Genomic DNA, 16803 nt, shown 5'->3' on the forward strand with positions numbered 1-16803 from the left:
AAATATAAGCTAATAGTCGACTATAATGTGAATTTCAATTACAAACTGGTCATTTCCACAGTAATTTTAATTAGCTCTGTACATGTGCTAAATACTAGTGCTAAATCCCCACTAAAGCTAGCGTACTAGCATAACGTTAACTCGCAATGGCAAAGCTAACGTGCAGATGTTAGGCAGGTATGTTCGCCATCTTTGATTAGGTCGCTAATCATTGCTAATACACATTTAACCCTAAACAGGAAGGTTAGCACTATAAGTGTTGACCTCAAGGTGGTGCTGAAGGAAAAGCAAGAACAGACCAACAAAATAAATGTATTCATTTAAAAAAAAAAGACTAATTAGCTCTGTACATGTAGTGCTAAATCTCCTGCTAACGCTAGCGTACTAGCTATGCTCATGTTAGGCAGGTATGTTCACCTTCTTTGTTTAGCACGCTAACATTTCCTTATACACACTAAACCTTAAACACTAACTTTCAACCTCAAGGTGACACAAAAGGTCAAGAGGGTTAATCTTTTCAGGAACAAGTGTGTATCAGCGCCACATTGCGAATCATCGAGTAGTTGTTGAGATATTTCAGCGTGGTGGACCAAGCAGCTTAAACTCCCCCCAATAATCAGCCATATCATATTAAGTGAAATAAAGGGGCTTCATATTAGTGTTTGCAACCAAACTTGAAACCAAAATGCAGAATCCCAACCTCGGATAAGTTTAAGTGGGGAGACAGCCACTGAATAATTTATTCATGAGAGTCTGCTTCATGGAGCTTAATCTCAGCTCTCACCAACAAAACGCACCTTCTTACTCACCGCTTTCCCACATAATTCATCGGATTTAAGTGAATTTGACACAGTAATGACCCATTTAACCACCGGAGCCACCGCCACTGTAAAATACCATTACATGCGGCGATAATAGTTTTACTCTCCAGAGATATCTTGATGTAAGGTTACAGAGTCGTGAATGAAGCGCTCTGATGGAACCGGTGTGCATATTTTGACATATTTCCCATCCGCTAATATTTAGCCTCTTTAACTCAGCAAATATTTACATTTCAGAACAGCAAATCTGACTCACTGCATTGTAAGCCCGGAAAAAGCAGGAAGAAACAGTCTCAGACGGGGAACCCTGGCAGCTGGAGAACGCATTCAATAATCAGAGACGGAGTATATTAATTACACGGTATTTAACATCATGCAGCTTTGGCATGCCATGACTTCATTTGTCCCCACAAAGGCTATAGAAGTTTTCTGCAATTAGTCTCAGTCTCTTGTTCTTGGAACAGTCTAAGCTTTGAGTATGATTTCCTTCCTTTGTTCGGGTCGGCTCTGAACATTTGTTTAGGGGTCGACGGGCACAAGGGGCAAGAATAATAAACTGTCTTACAGTGGAGGTGTTGCATGTTGCTCCATGAATCTAACGATCTAGGAATTCTTTCAGGTTGAGGCAAATAACAGGAAATATATTTTTCCTCACAAAGACACATTTATAAAAAAATGTTGATGCAAATTCTACACCCGGATTCAAATAGCAGACAGAGCTGCGTAACCCAGAGTAAACTCTGCTGTTGCTTTAGCTTACATCCATGGTTACACCCTTGTTGACAGAAGATACTGCGAGAATTTAATTGGTTAATCGTACTGAAGAAGACGTTCTCGTAAACAGCCGATGCTCAAGTCGGTAAGACGATACCAGATATACACAGACCGTTACAGACTATTTATGTGTTGTAATATTGTTGACGTGAGTTTGTTTAGCATTTAAACATCTCTAACGTGTTGCAGATGTAGGTTTGTGTTTGGAGCAGGCGGTTGAGTTTTCTCAACAGAACAGCTTGTGAGACGACAGGATGATTATATTTTATATTATTTTACATTATTTGTAGTTTCACCTGTTCTGGAGGAAAGAGGCAAAATTAGCAACAAAGACATAACCAAAATTAATGAACATCACGTAACCTTCAAATAAGTTTTCTGTCTGTGTAGTTTTTTTAATGTCCAATTAGAAAGGAGGAACAGTTCCAGATTCGCAAGACCAGAAGTTCCAGAAGACAGTTATGCTTGTGAATTCTACAGAACCCTAATTTCTGACAAAACGATGCAAACTTTTCTCAAACAATATGCAAATTAATTGAATTATTCAAAGACTGAAAATGAAAGGAACTCATTATTTGATACTGTGAAAATTCATGTTTGACTTAAATATAACATTAAAGAAGCTACATAAACCTTGTGCAAAAATAGCTCCATTTATTTTAAATGAAACTCCAGTTACTGTCAAAATGTAAACGTCATGTCTCAGGTGCAGCATTAACCTGTATCTATATGGAGAGATCATCCTGATACACTGATCTCTACATTGACATCGATGTTGACATTTCACCCCGATGACCTCCACCTGTCACCCAATCCCACCGCGCCCACCCACCATCTCCCCCGTTAATTGAGTCCTGCTGGTCCTCTGATCCTTCGTTGAACTTATGATCACACAACAGAAGGAGGGACTCAAAGGAAAAAGCACACAGGAATGATGAACGTTGGACCCGGGTTTCTTTTGAGAATGAAAGAAAAATGAATTACACAAGTTATTGTAGTGCAAATGTTCAGCGTTGCAGTCTTGATGAGTCTTCTGGGAGTTTAAAGCCGCCTTTGAATCTAAAATTCCAATTATCTTTCTGACAGCTGCTTGAACCAGGCATGTTCCTTTTCCAACTTAATACGCTTGTTAAGAATTGTTGCTTGAAAGGAAATCAATGAGGTGCCTGTGGGCTTCCTGGGCTCTGAAAGTTAGGAGGGGGGAATATAAATACAGATATAATGCCTATGCATTATATTGGAATTCAAAGAATGGTTATAATTGCTATTTCTCTCGAATAGTTTTCCTACGTGTCATAGCCTTCAAATAAAAAAAAAAGCAGGTCTGTAGCATTTCTGAAATTATGCCAAGATCAAATTACATTACTGATAAATAAAAGATCAACCCCAACCCTTACCCAAAACCTTAACACAACCCTAACCCAACCCTTAACCCAACCCTAAACACAACCCTAACCCAACCCTTAACCCAACCCTAAACACAACCCTAACCAACCCTAACCCAACCCTAAACACAACCCTAACCCAACCCTAACCCAACCCTAACCCCAACCCTAAACACAACCCTAACCCAACCCTAACGCCAATGTTGACCTTTTTGCTTATATCTCATGAACACAGGGTCGTAGAGACTCTGGAGAGGGTGGCATCGTACCTAATGAACAACCCAGTCTTTAGCCCGCGTCTGTAAGACTTACCGTTCCGGAGATACAGCCAACCGTAATGCCAATTTTGACATTTTTGCTTATATCTCATGAACACAGGGTGATAGAGACTCTGGAGTGGGTGGTGTCCTGACACATCCAAACATGCCAGTCCTTAGCCCTCGTCTCTACAACTTACCGTTCTAGAGATAGAGCCAAAATAAAAAAAGGAATTAACCCTAACCCCAACCCTAACCCCAATTTTCTTGAAAATTGGCTGTTGATTTCCATTAGCTCAGGTAACCTTACGACCTCGCACTGTGACTGTGTTGTGTTTCCGCCAGAACAACCTTAAATCTCTGTCTGGACTTTTCTGTTTTGGTGACTGCCAGGAGGATATAGCCTCCCACAAAAAATATTTAAATCTCCAGATTTGAGAGGGACAGCTTCAGAGCTTTAGTCACAGAGAAATGGAAGCAAAGAGAAAGCGAAAACAGCTGAATTGGTGACCAAAAACCGTCTGATGGGGTGTCTAATGGTTTAGAAAAAGACGGGGAGTCTGGAGTGTCTATTTCTTAGACTTGATTTAATCAAAGCGACATGTAGCCTTGACCTGTCAGGTTCACTTTAGCCTCAGAGCATTGTTGTGAGTCATCTTGCTCACATTCAGTGTTCCTCTTTGCTATCGTGAGCCAGGAAAGCATTAATACCCCAAAGTCATCTTTTTAAAAGTTACGTTTCTCCTTCATGCTGTTAGACCTGTAAAGAAGTAATACTTGGTGACCGAAGTTGACAAAAACTACTACTAATTTGTCCCTGAAAATGCATTTAGAAACACTTTGATGTCATCAAACATACATATACTCTATAATGCAATCTGATATATCTCTGCAACGATTTTAATTGAGTTTAACTGTAGGTGTTGATTCAATGGCCATGCCAATTTCTAAATTCTGAATCTGTCTTGCCATTAATTTTCAAAATTTGACTCTATTATAAGCTGCTCGGCTATTTTCTGTGAGTAAAACTTCTGTGGAATACAACATTTGTGTTGCTTTTCTTAAAAATGAAAGCACACAAAGGTCAAAGACTGAGATCGGAGAGAGAGATGTTCTGCTCCACCGAATGAAAAGCTTTTTCTATTTCAGTTCCTATTGATGCAAAAGAACATTCCATGGACCAACCGTCCGCCTTTCAATTAGCCCTGCTTTTCAATCTCATTTATGAGCCACATCCAAGGTTAAATTATTATTATTATGCTTTGAGTGGAAAGGGCCACAGGTCAGACTGGAACCTGGGACGCTCAGTAAGGACTCAGCCTGAGTATCATTGAGTTACAGAGTTGCACTAGATGAAATGTTATTTAAATACCATTAACATCATATAATCATACATTTTAGGTGCCCATACATACCGGTAGTACCTTGTTGACATGTGCTGATGTTCTAGAAAGCAGTTTTTTTTTTAAATATTGGCATTTGACATAAAACAATAACATAATTCTGCCATTGAACTTCCTCTGGTGTCGATGGATGGATGGATGGATGGATGGATGGATGGATGGATGGATAGATAGATAGATAGATAGATAGATAGATAGATAGATAGATAGATAGATAGATAGATAGATAGATAGATAGATAGATCAGGGTCATAAAGTGCGGTTGTCTTTTCATGAATAATTTCTAGAGAGAAACATATGATCACCAGCCTTATACCATAATCAAATCCTTTTTTTTTTAATTAATTGAAAAAAAAAAATCTCCCAGCCTCCTCAGCTCCCCTCAGTGTGTCTACAGATGTTCTTGATAGGAAAAGCTGAGGACATCATAGTCACCGCCGGGTCTATTTCTGGCCATAATCAAAGTGAGGCGGCCGGCGCCCCGCGGAGGGATGTTGTCGTCAGGAGGCCCACTCACTCCGCCGCACTCACAGAGCCACCAATTAGTGTAAAAGCTCGGAGGATCTTCCCTCTATTTCACCTTTCAGCACTGGATATAATGTTGTTGAAACGCAGCCAGCATCTGAAATCAATCTGATGTACTAAATGAATCTATGGCTGCTGCTGAGTCAGCAATCCTGATTCAGAAGCACATTTCTTTTTTTATATAGGCCTATAATGATTTGTGTTGCTGAAGAGCAGACCACATCTTTTAGTGGTTTATGAAGGAGACCGAGAGGTTAAATTAAATACACATTTAAGGTGGACTGGTGTGAAGTTGTCGGCTGTGTGTCTGAGACTGAGGGAAGGAGAGTGAGGCGTGCGTCACGGGGAGTATGACGTCAGCAGTGATGCTGCAGCTGTGAATGTGGCACAATAAATGCTACACACAACCAAATTACTCGTGTCTTCAGACAGTCGATGATTAAATACACAATTGGATTTGCACATTACCGTTCTCGATCATCAATCTTATGATCGTGGAGGTTTTCTTCAGTTTTCTTTATTTTTTTCATGATATAACGTTTCAACGTATTCCCTGTTTTTCTCTCAGGCCTTCATTCTTTATCTACAACCTCCAGTGAAGGACATCAGCTTTTTGCCTTCAGTTGTCAGTTGACAGTCGGTCGATGAAGCAGAGGAGACGCTTTGATTTGGACTTACAGAAACACCTGCGTTTTAGAAAGCTGAAAACGCAACAAATTGATTAAAAATATGAGTAACAAACTGATAAAACACTGTTTTTCAAACTGTGTTTCTTTATCAAACAATGTGGAAGTTTTCATCTAAAATGATGTTTACTTCAAATACTTCTGCCATTGATTCTGCTGTCTGTGTAGTTTACTTTATTATTTACTTTTTTTTAATCTCCGATAAGAAAGGAGGAACAGTTCCAGATAGTTACGGCGGAAATTGTGTTGTTTATGTGACATGTGTGACATTTTCAAAATTAGACTTGGAGACAGCAGTTTGGATATTCAGTCTAATTTCCTGGTAGACATCATCACCATTCCAGACACAGTATAATATTTTGTGGCACCTCAAAGCATGTTTCCTGCTTCAGAAGGTCATTCAACTTTCTTGTAATCTGCAGTTCCGTAACTGTTTGCAAAGTTGCCATGGCATTCATTTGGACACACGTTTCTTTGTCATTCCCTCTCCTTTCAGCTCCGTTTTTGGTCTCCACCAACTCCTGGGGGAAATATGTGATTTCTAGCTGCTACATGCTCCACTCTCCTCCCTGGATAGTCTCTAATTTTGTCTGTCTGCAATTTGGTGCCAGGCAGGTCAGGTTCTTTGAGTTTATTTTTTTTTTGCCGCCTGCTGCTGGGACCGATGAGATCGATGAGTCTCCTGAGACCGACACACACACACACACACACACACACACACACACAAACAACAATAAAATACTGGGCTCGTAAAACCAAATCAACGAGACGAAAAGACGCTAAAACACTTAGAGTACAGTTAAGGGGAATTGTTGCAATAACTCTCCGTGGGCTGGTCACCACGAGCAACACCGTCCACATTACATGTAGGCATTTAATCTTTTTATGTAACAATATTGATTGTGTGAAGTTTAAGTTTATGGGGCACAAAACGAATGAGGGAGGTTTCAGTGAAAGACTGCTGTAAATTCTGTCAGAAATGTATTTTGTATTTATTGCCTAAACAGGTTCTGAACTGCACGACCTTGCATGAAAATTCCCATTTTAGTAGATTTTGCATGAGGATACCTTGGATTAAATGAAATCCCTGTAACTGCAATTAAGCAATATGGAATTATAGGGTTCTTTGTAGAACCTGTACATTCCCATCAAATTTGATTTTCACCCTGTAAAAAAAAAAAATAATAAATAAAACTGCCAACATATACAGCTGTAAATTCAGTTGAGTGCACATCTTCTTTTCTGCCCACAATCCAAGTGACAGGTAGCTCGGGCAATCTGCTGCTGTCATGGTGTGTGTGTGTTTGTGTGTGTGTGTGTGTGTGTACGGCAGATGGTGATGGTGATGGTGATAATGGGTGTAGAGTGGTCGCCGTGTGCTAATTCGACAGCCTGGTCCGTGACTGTCTGCACAAGGATAAATGTCTTTAAACCCAAGTATATCTCCATGTGCTCTGGTGGTCGGCGGACACCTGTTGTGTAAGCAAGCCAGGTTGTAAGAAGTAAATTCATCTCACCGTCTTCTCGGTGCTGAGCAGGAAGTGTACATGAGTTTTCTATCACTTCTGGTCGCGTTGGTGGACAGCGGTTTCATTCAGAGCCGACAACAAAAGGCCGGGCGAGTTAATATTCTGTCCGACTGTGTGGGCGAAACGGAACTAGATGAAGGATGGAGGAGAGGGAGGCGGTGTCATAAATTACAAAAGGTATGTATGTATTCACATGGAATCATAAAAGGTGCACACATATCTCATGTGTAATTTCGACTGTAAAGGCTGGGCATGCTTATGCTTGTTATTCAGATGCCGTCGCCGTGGCGATGGGGCCTTAAATGAAATCCAGAGCCGGATGGACTGACACCTCTGAATTCAATTAAATTAATCTGCTTTGCCGAGGGTTTTTTGGAAAGTTAAAGGTCTGTTGGATCGAAAGCAGGAAGTGGAAGTCGTGCCTTAGAGTCATTTAAATCGAGTCACAGTAAAATATATATATTAAAACACTCAATTGAAGATAATGAATAAAGGTTGTGACACATGTGGAGAGGAAAAGACCTGTTTGTGTGGACGTGCAGGTCCAGGTGGAGGTTTTTAAGAAACGGTCCGTTCTCTGGCACTGAAACATTATTGATCCAGGATGTAATCAGTCTCATAGAATTGGTGTGAAGGTGAAAAACGAGGATCGGAGCACCAAACAGTGGGGATACTGATGTCAGACCACCACTGGCAGTTTGACATTTACCAATAAAACAACATTCTTCTACAATTTTAATGATTTAACTTCACTTGTCAACCTGCTCTGAACTTTTCATACAAGTGTTTACACGGTAAAAACATAATGGCAAGTGCCCTAATTAAGAAATCGATTTTTAAATATAGATTTTCTCTGCTGGAGTTGGAGAGATGAGGGGAGATGTGCTGCTCTCTAGTTGGAATAATTTAGAGGCGAGTTTATTCGTTGGGATCAGATGAACCCATTAATCCAGTCTTCTCTAATTAACCTTAACATTAACATGCTGTCGACGTCTTAATCAACAGCCTTGCAGACACAAATCCAATAACACTTGACTGGCCTTAATATGGTGAAATCTTGACGTTATGAACATGTATTTATTCATGCAATTAGTTCACTTTTGCTTTTGGATGCAGCAAACAGACTCAGCTGAATACATTTCAAATTTATGTATAGCAATGTGTTATTTTGGAAAAAAGTTTAAGGACTTTTTAAGCACAAATATTCGCTGGATTCAACTTCTCAAATGTGACTTTTTCTTTTTGAGAATGAAAATAAGACGCCTTGCACTTTCTAATCAAGAAAGTAAGCAATGATTAAGTTATTTGTAGTGTTTGGCCTGTTTTAAATATGAATCTCACATTTTTTAAATGTGAAATATGACATTTTGCAAATTATGTTAAATGTGAAATAGGGATTGTTATATTTAATATCTGAAATATATAAAAGAACATGCGAAAATAAAGTGTTTGCCATGTTTGCCTTTATGTGAAAGGATGTCCCACATGTCATTATATTTCTAGTCTGAAAAGTAGAACTTGCATAAACAATATAATGTTCAAAGATAATCAATAAGTTTGATAAAGTACATATTTACCTATATATCACTAAATTAACCACATGGAAAATGGTGCATCCCTAGTCTTATGTGTAAATAAAGTTGCAGATCTACAAAAACACACACAATAATGATGTTGTTTATGTATATTTTAATACAACCAATGCATAAAAATCTCTCTCCTTCTGTCTTTATAACTTAGTTGAACTCTGTAGACCTTCAATAACTCATTATACTTCAACACGTTGAAAGGAAAGCATGACTAAGCCCTTTAAACACACTGCCTCGTTGCGGTGTGGCCTCTCCCAGCATGCACCGGGGCGAGGAACCATGCTGGACACGTTGCTGGTGTACGTCGGCTTTAGTTTGATATTTATCCTGCATGGTAATTGATTGTAAATAGATTTTTTTTTTCCTTTTGAAATCAGTGAGCTACTGCAGGCGAGGTTCATTTTCAGTTCAGAGACTACAAAACGCATCTCTCTGTAAATCCACGGAGCCTTTAGCTCGCACCAGCTGTCTGCGGCTCCACATGCCCGCAGTCGAAACTGTGACTGTGTCTTTTATTTATTTATTTACGTATTTATTTATTTATTAATTGTTTGTTTTCCCTGCGGTGGCCTCCCAGCAGTGATGTAACCACACCAGACAATCCCATACGAGCATATTATCATCTCTGCTCGGAACAGAAAAAAATGATGGAATATCGATGGACTGAATATATATATATATATATGTACACATATATATATATATATATATGTACATACATACATTGGAGGTAATTCCCTCCGCTGGGTTTTGCCACTGAAGAGGCAGCGAAACAATCATGTCCCGTCTTCACATTTCTTTAAGCTGCACAATAATGCCTCCACTTATTCTCCCACAATGCTTTGTGTTTCTGTGACTGGAAGCCGTCGCTCCATGAACAAATCGCTTCATGTGGATGATTCGCTTCCGGAGGCTGTTGCGTGACTGACGATCGGGCTGCCAAGAGCCGGAGAAAAAACACCCACATCAGACCATCTTATCTCTTATTTCAACTTGTCTAGAAGGGAAATGACCTCCTGACCCCGACCCACAGTCACATCCAGCAGGATTATGTCTTCAGCCATGCCACCGAGGCACAATGGTGCTTTCAGCTAAATGCTAACCATAGCATTAATACATTACGTTGTCCATTATTTTTGTATTTTTTTTGTATATTTTGTATTTTTCTCTATCCTCTTTGCTGCTGCACATTTCCACTAATAAAGGTTTATCTCACTTTATCTTATAGCATGCAAAGAGATACCCACACTGACAATGCTAAGCTGCTCAGCTCGTGAGCGTGCTAGCATTCGCTAATTAGCACTATAACACAAAGTACAGCAAAGTGGATGGGAACGTCTTAAATTTAGCTGGTATTCGACCTGATGGTGTGAAAGTGATCATAATTAATCCAAAAGGGGGGCACGGATGTGTGACCTCATTTAAATAAGATCAAGAGAAGTTCTTCAGTGAACTCAAACAGACCAACGCTGACGGATGGAGATGGTCTCAAAATGTCAATACGGCGTCTCGGGTGGCTCAACCCAGGAAAACGTCACGGCGTGGATCTAGATTTATCGCTTCAGTCCAAAAAGCCTCTCTATTTTCTGAACCCCCCCCCCATCAACTCTCTGGTTGCCCGCTGCTCCTCGACAGCTCCGTTGACTCCCCGCTGTTTAAAAAAATGTTGCCCAGCGGTGGAGTTGACCCACAGCGAGCGAGTGTCACAATTCATATCAATACTTGAGAGATTGTTACTGTGAGATATTCACTTCATTTCTCACACCTGGACATAAAAGAAATCGGTGTAATTCTGCCAGTATTTCATTATGTGCTAAAGGGTTATGAGGGTGATTGGGACCATGAAAAGCTGCTTTAGCAGATGTGATATTACCAGCCTTTACGGAGCTCCGTCGGTCAAACAAAGACTTTCAGCACATCGACTCTTCTTCTATTCAGCGGAGTACCGAGGTTTAGAAATGGACCAATTTTCCTTTTGATTGCAGCTCCTCAGGTGTCCTTGCACGGTGTTCTGTACGGATCCACGAGCATGAACGCCTATCGAATACGCCGATAATAGATTATTATCAGGTCATTCAAAGAAAAAAAGCAGTACGTAAAATGAAAACATAAATGCAACCACGATGTGCTGAATTTTACTACAGACGAAAAATTCAAACGTAAACACATAAATCCATGGATTGAGACTCAGCCAGTTTGCAATTCAACAGCGTTCTCTACACAGGTCAGGAATGTGACATAAACACACTTGTTTGCCCTTTTGAAACCGATGCCAATCAAAAAGGCCACAGACCAGTTGAGCCCGATACTCATACCACCTGGACAAACACCTGATTGTTTAAATGTCGACTCAGCAATCAGGAGACGAGCACTAAGTAAAGACCAGGTGAGGACCTGTTTACAACAACAATGGAAGCCAACATCGCAGCCAAACGTGGAATTCATGCTTTTGTTGCTCCTCTTCTACTTCCTCCTCCACCTTTTTCCCTTCTTCTACTTCCTTCTCTTTTCTCTCCTCTTCTCCTTCCTCCTCCTCCTTTCTCTCCTCTTCTACTTCCTCCTCTTTTCTCTCTTCTTCCGCTTATACTTCCTCCTCTTTTCTCTCCTCTTCTACTTCCTCCTCTTTTCTCTCTTCTTCTACTTCCTCCTCTTTTCTCTCCTCTTCTACTTCCTCCTCCACCTTTTTCCTTCTTCTACTTCCTCCTCTTTTCTCTCTTCTTCTCCTTCCTCAGCCTCCCCCTTTCTCTCCTCTTCTACTTCCTCTTCCTTTCTCTCCTGTTGTGGAAAAATGAATCTGCCCAATAAAGATCAACAACCAGGATCTGCTTTTTCTCCGAGGTTTATTCCACTAAGTATTCTCATCTGCAGAGGAGGATCACCCCTGCCTTCTGAAGCAAAGGTTCAGACTCAGCAGGAACGACCCTGAGTCCAACAACAGTCTCCCTTTTAAGGAGGAGGAACCAAAGGACGGATCATGTCCTATCTTACAAAGACAAGATGTACAGGCAAGGTCAAGATTTACAGAACACAGGCGTCATAGTCCTGAAAGTATCTTATGTCAATGTGGCACTCATGTTCATATCATCTACAAACAGACATTCATTTTCGTCATAGCACAACAGTCAGATGAGGAGATGCGGATGGCGTCAGCCTGACAAATATTCTGATTATAAAGTACAAACATCCAAAATTCCCATTACACTCCTCTTCTGCTTCCTCCTCTTTTCTCTCTTCTTCTACTTCTACTTCCTCCTCTTTTCTCTCTTCTTCTATTCCTCCTCTTTTCTCTCCTCTTCTACTTCCTCCTCTTTTCTCTCTTCTTCTCCTTCTTCCTCCCCCTTTCTCTCCTCTTCTATTTCCTCTTCCTTTCTCTCCTCTTCTACTTCCTCCTCTTTTCTCTCCTCTTCTACTTCCTCCTCTTTTCTCTCCTCTTCTACTTCCTCCTCTTTTCTCTCTTCTTCTACTTCCTCCTCTTTTCTCTCCTCTTCTACTTCCTCCTTTTTTCTCTCTTCTTCTCCTTCTTCCTCCCCCTTTCCCTCCTCTTCTATTTCCTCTTCCTTTCTCTCCTCTTCTACTTCCTCCTCTTTTCTCTCCTCTTCTACTTCCTCCTCCTCCTTTTCTCTCCTCCTTTACTTCCTCCTTTCTCTCCTCTTCTACTTCCTCCTCTTTTCTCTCTTCTTCTACTTCCTCCTACTTTCTCTCCTCTTCTACTTCCTTCTCCTTTCTCTCCTCTTCTACGTCCTTCTCCTTTCTCTCCTCTTCTACTTCCTTCTCCTTTCTATCCTCCTTTACTTGCTCCTTTCTCTCCTCTTCTACTTCCTCCTCCACCTTTTTCTCCTTGACTTCCTCCTCCTCCTTTCTCTCCTCTTCTACTTCCTCCTCCTCCTTGACTTCCTCCTCCACCTTTTTCTCCTTGACTTCCTCCTCCTCCTTTCTCTCCTCTTCTCCTTCCTCTCACTCCCTGCCTCCATGCTAGTAAAGAAGTGAACTCATGAGTTTCCCTGATGTCCACTGGTGGTGCTGAAGCTGAGACTGATTGCTGTTGATTCAGTGTGTAAGTGCCTTCAGGTGTGTTTAGCATTTTGATTACAAGTGATTCCCCAATGATTGCAGGCAGAGGTGGGAAGTAACAAAGTACAAATACTAAGTCAATAAGTAGAGTTGTCAGCTATCTGTACTTTACTTGAGTATTGATTTTTCTGCCCATTTTTTACTTGTACTCCCTATACATTTTAAAACACATATGTGTACTTTCTACTCCTGACATGTTCAAAACAGGCTCGTTACTTTAGTTTTAATGCATTTGAGGGGAATTATCGATAATATTATAGTAGAAATGTATTTTATTTACTTACTCTGAGTACATTTCAGAGCCCTTTTCACTTTTACTTGAGTAAAGAAGTTGAATGAGTACGTCTTTTTGAAGTATCTGTACTACTACTTGAGTAGAGAATATCTGTACTTTTTACACATCTGATTGCAGGAAATTTCATCCTTGAATGTGCATCTAATGTCATTTTTATTTCTTTTTTGCAAGGCATGTGTTGCAGAATCACGAACAAATACAAAGCAGAAAACGTATTTGTACTTTTGCTGCCACAGACACATAAGTTAAGGTTTTGATGCTTTTGTCTGAGTGTTAACTTCCATAGTGGAGGCATGTAATGTAATTAAGATCTAAATTCCAGAATTAAAAAGGAGTATGCTTTAATCAAAGACCATGCAGAAGAGTTGGATGTAAGGATCAAATATGAGACTTTCACACAGGAGACCAGTGGTTGTGTCCCCTGTGAAACCAACAACTTAGAATGCTATTTATGAGCTATTTAACCCAAACCATGATCTTTTCTCATGTAGACACAATATTTTTTAGTTTGCCTGAATCTAACTTGTGTCCTCTGGTGGCTATGAAGCTTCATGAGCATTGCTAATATTTTTTTCTCCCCCGCACCACATTTTTTCTCCAGACATCGTGAAACCGCCGGTGCTCCAATTACGTTTGGAGGTCAGGGCCATTTAACACTCCAGAAACACAACGATCACATCGGAGGGAAACGAAGGCGAGGGGGAAATGGCGTTTTCTTCTGCCCAACTAATTTCCTCCTGCGGGATGTGTGAGCGAGGAGCGGCTCTCTGTCGAGGACAGACTCAGCAGTAACTGATGGGTTTCAGTGGTTTCAGGATACAGTGACTCTGACTTTGGTGCATTCACTTCACTCCCTCGACGTAGACATCATTTTCAAATCACTCCACCGAGTGACGGATACTTTTCATCTTATCGGGACAGTCGTCGGGTATTTAAGAGCACTTACTAGTGATGTCAGCTGCACCTCAGCGATAAAAAATACCCATAAAGCTCATCTTTTCTTCCCTCACGCCTCAGCAGCCTGATGCTTTCACGCTTGCCAAGTACAGTCTGAGAGTAAACAACCGGGCGAAAGGATGCTCCGTGTTTGTCCTTGAGGAGACGTCTCCGTCATCCCATCATTCAGGCTCAGATCGCTTATCACGTCAGTGCGGATGGCGTTGTCACGTTATCCGTCACACCGAGTCATCTCTATTTGTTCAGATCCTTTAGTTCAATAAGAGTTAAACAGGAAAGAAAACAGAATGAGAGCAGCATCTTTTTTAAAACGGTGTATTTTAAAAATATGGAAACAGACTCTCCCTTTTATGTATTTTGAGTGTAAATGATTTGCCAATTAAACGAGGTTAGATGAATTTGACTGATAGCATAATTTTGTTTTCAAACTGTATCTGAGATAAATATAATGCAGAAATAACGCATCTCAGAATTGTACTTAAAGGCAGAGTAGATAATTCGAAGACTAACCCAAAAAGTCCCGCCCCCTTTCATTCAGACTGCTGTTCAAAGCCCCGCCCCCTTTCATTTCAAAGCCCCGCCCCCCCAGAAAGCCAAACAAGTGCTTGATATCGGCAGAGCGCAATCAGGAAATCAGCATTGACAGACCGTCAAATTATTTTCTCCAGCCCGACTTCTTTTGATTGGACAGTTTTTAAAACATTTTTTTATGTCAGAGTATTTAATTTATTCATTGCCATCGGTACGTTACGACAGAAAGTGTTTCTGAATAGAATCACCTACTCAACCTTTAAGTACAATATACAATACGGCAGCTGAGGGCAGGCTCCTCCAAATCGGCCACCGCGGAGGAAGTAAAGTTGGCCGTCAATGTGGTCGTTTCACCGCGCTGTACCTTCATCATGATAGAGTACCTCTCCGCTGCAGAAGAGAGCTTATCCAAAGTCTCCAGACTACATGCTGAACGCTGGATTCAAAGCGGTTTTGCTACTCAAACATGCACCCCCATTACTGAAATCCATCAACTCAACAAAAGCTAAGATATGAAATCCACATACAGCAGGGAGGGAAAAAAAGCCTTTTTAATGTAATGTATTCCCCTCACAGACATCTTAGCCTGTGCACCACCAGGCTGTTCGTTTTGGCCGCGAGCATCACCCGAGGGCCGGCCCCGGAGCGAGTGCTTTAATTGCGTAAGAGTGCAGGAAGTGTCTCTTCAGTTTTACCCACTGATTGCAGCAGCTCAGATAAAAAAAACCAAAAAAAAAACCCTCATTGATTCAACAATTTGGCCCAAAAAGTCTGGAGTATTTCTCTGATCTTCGGGCTGCGAGCCTCCACATGATTTGTATTCCCTCTTCTTTTCTGTCCTGAAATGCGACTGACAGTTGTTTACAATCAGTCGTCACACAGAGAAGCATGCTTGATTTATTTCGAAAGATCTTTAAACAGCAGGATTTTCTTCCCTGATGCATATTTGAATCTCATCTATCGCTGCCTTCCGTTGTGTCTCTGCTGAACAACATTAATGAAAAGCAGGCTGCATACTTGATTATTTATTGTCCACAGATAACAAAGGGATTTATCAAGGTTCAACTTTATTGTCTATTATACAATACAGAGCTGCAAAATACCACATGTTGACACACACACACACACACACACACACACACACACACACACACACACACACACACACACACACATACACACACACACACAAATATGTACATATGTTTCTAATGTAAAATGTATGTGCGTTGCCAAAAAGGCGCAGGTGTGGAGCCTCACTTCCAATTTCCTCTCTGTCTATTCACTCTGACCCGGCTTGGTTGGCCAACGTCCTGCCTGCACATGTGTTCGAATCTCAAGCTGACAATGGCACACAAACACACACACACACACACACACACACACACACACACACACACACACACACACACACACACACACACACACACACTAATGCTCTCACCTTCACCCTGGGTTAAGGCTTTTATTCTGTATTAATGGAGGCAGAGAAGCGGTGCACATTGTGAGGACATAATAACAGACTTCACAATGATGACGGACGCATTGCTACTAACAAATTGTCCTGCTTTTTTTGTTGTTGTTTTGTATGAAACACAAATACGTGAAATGTGGATCCGCTTTGAATAGCAAAATAAAAAAAAAAACCCTGACACATTTATTGTTTTGCATTACATTTGGTTTATTATATCACACATTAACATGGATGACAGTACCTGGCAGGCAAAGAAGAGATATGCAGCACAAAGACAAGGTTTAATATTTGAAGAAGTTCGCTGATAATCATCAAAATTGAAAGAGATGGAATTGAGATTATCATGCAAAGGATTTACATAAATCCCACTGGCTCTAACTTTCTAGTAGACCCGGCTAGACTCTTTAAAACCTGGTTCCATATGCAACCATTGCAGGTTCAGGTCTGCCCCCCCCCCAAAAAAAATGAATAAATACAAAACACATGGGCTTCTTTATGAGCTTTGA

Source organism: Eutrigla gurnardus (genome assembly GCF_963514095.1).
Source record: "Eutrigla gurnardus genome assembly, chromosome: 18".
In the NCBI taxonomy this organism is placed as follows: Eukaryota; Metazoa; Chordata; class Actinopteri; order Perciformes; family Triglidae; genus Eutrigla; species Eutrigla gurnardus.